Genomic DNA, 2,140 nt, shown 5'->3' on the forward strand with positions numbered 1-2,140 from the left:
CACGCCTGGCTAATATTTTCTATTTTTAATAGAGACAGAGTTTCTCAATGTTGATCAGGCTGGTCTCGAACTCCCGACCTCAGGTGATCCGCCTGCCTTGGCCTCACAAAGTGCTGGGATTACAGGTGTGAGCCACTGCACCCGGCTGAAACTAAACATATTCTTAAAACACAATGCAGGCTGGGCACAGTGGCTCACGCCTGTAATCCCAGCACTTTGAGAGGCCAAGGCAGGTGGATCACCCGAGGTCGAGAGTTGGAGACCAGCCTGGCCAACGTGGCAAAACCGTCTCTACTAAAAATACAAAAATTAGCTGGGTGTGGTGGCGTGTACTGCAATCCCAGCTACTCAGGAGGCTGAGGCAGGAGAATCGCTTGAATCCAGGAGGCAGAGGCTGCAGTGACCTGAGACCGTGCCACTGTACTCCAGCCTGGGTGATAGAGCAAGACTCCGTGTCAAAAAATATATAAATAAATAAATAAACTGGAATTCAGCAATCACTGTTACTGATATTTACCCAAATGAGTTGAAAACTTAGGTCCACACAAAAACCCACATGTGAATGTCTACAGCAACTTTATTCATAATTGCTAAAACTTGAAAGTAACCGACCGTGTGCAGTGGCTCATGCGTGTAATTCCAGCACTTTGGGAGTCCAAGATGGGCAGATCACGAGGCCAGGAGTTCGAGACCAGCCTGGCTAACATGGTGAAACTCCATCTCTACTAAAAATACAAAAATTAACGGGGTATAGTGGCGCATGGCTGTAATCCCAGCTACTTGGGAGGCTGAGGCAGGAGAATCGCTTGAATCTGGGAGGCGGAGCTTGCAGCGAGCCGAGATCGCACCACTGCACTCCAGCCTGGGCGACAGAACGAGACTCTGTCTCAGAAAAAAAGAAAGTAACCAAGATGTCCTTCAATACATGAATGGATAAGCCGTGGTCCATCCACACAATGGAATTTTATTAAGCAATGAAAATATATGAGATGACAATGAAACGTTTTACTGAAAAAAAAAAAAAAAAAAGAGCTACCGAGCTGTAAAAAGACACGGCGAGAACTTAAACGCATGTTTCTAAGTGAAAGAAGCTAATCTGAAAAGCCTGCATACTGTTTGGTTCCAACAATATGAGGTTCTGGAAAAGACAAAACTACAGAGAGAGGAAAAAGATCAGTGGTTGCTGGGAGCTAGGAGGGAGAGAGGGATGAGGAGGTGGAGCCCGGGAGATCTTTAGGGCAGTGAAACTGTGATACTCTGTCTGATTCTATAGTGATGGGGACATGTCATTACACATTTGTCTAAAACCACAGGACGTACAACTTCATGAACCAGGAGCGAGTCCTCATGTACACTGCGAACTGTGGGTGGCAATAGTGTGTCCCATGCACCATCCTGGTAGGGATGTTGGTAGTGGCAGAGGCTGTCAGGGAGGGGCAGGGAGTAGAGAAGAAAGACCTGTGTACCTTCTGACCGGGTGCCGTAGCTCACGCCTGTAATCCCAGCACTTTGGGAGGCTGAGGCAGGCAGATCACCTGAGGTCAGGAGTTCGAGACCAGCCTGGCCAACATGACGAAACCCCGTTTCTACTAAAAACACAAAAGTTCGCTGGGCGTGGTGGTGGGTGCCTGTAATCCTAGCTACTTAGGAGGCTGAGGCAGGAGAATCACTTGAACTGGGGAGGCGGAGGCTGCAGTGAGCCAAGATTGTGCCACTGCACTCCAGCCTGGGTGACACAACGAGACTCTGTCTCAAAAAAAAGACCTTTGTACCTTCTGCTCAATATTGCTGCGAACCTAAAACTGCTCTAAAAAATAAAGTCTATCCATTAAAAAAAATAAAAAATAAAAAAGGAAGAACCACTCCCCCACCCCCATCAGCAGTCAAGAAAAAGATGCAGGTGATTATTACATGATGATTATTGAAAATAGTTCTTCTATACAGGAGGGGATGTTAGAAGTTAAAAATAGGCCTGATGTGATAGCTCACACCTGTAATCCCAGCACTTTGGGAGGCCAAGGCAGGAGGATCGCTTGAGCACAGGAGTTCAAGACCAGCCTGGGCAACATAGTGAGAGTCTGCCTGTCTTTACGAAAGAAAGAGAGAAAGAGAGAAAGAGAAAGAGAGAGAGAGAGAGAGA

Source organism: Colobus angolensis, unplaced genomic scaffold (assembly GCF_000951035.1).
Source record: "Colobus angolensis palliatus isolate OR3802 unplaced genomic scaffold, Cang.pa_1.0 Scaffold96, whole genome shotgun sequence".
NCBI classification, from domain to species: Eukaryota; Metazoa; Chordata; class Mammalia; order Primates; family Cercopithecidae; genus Colobus; species Colobus angolensis.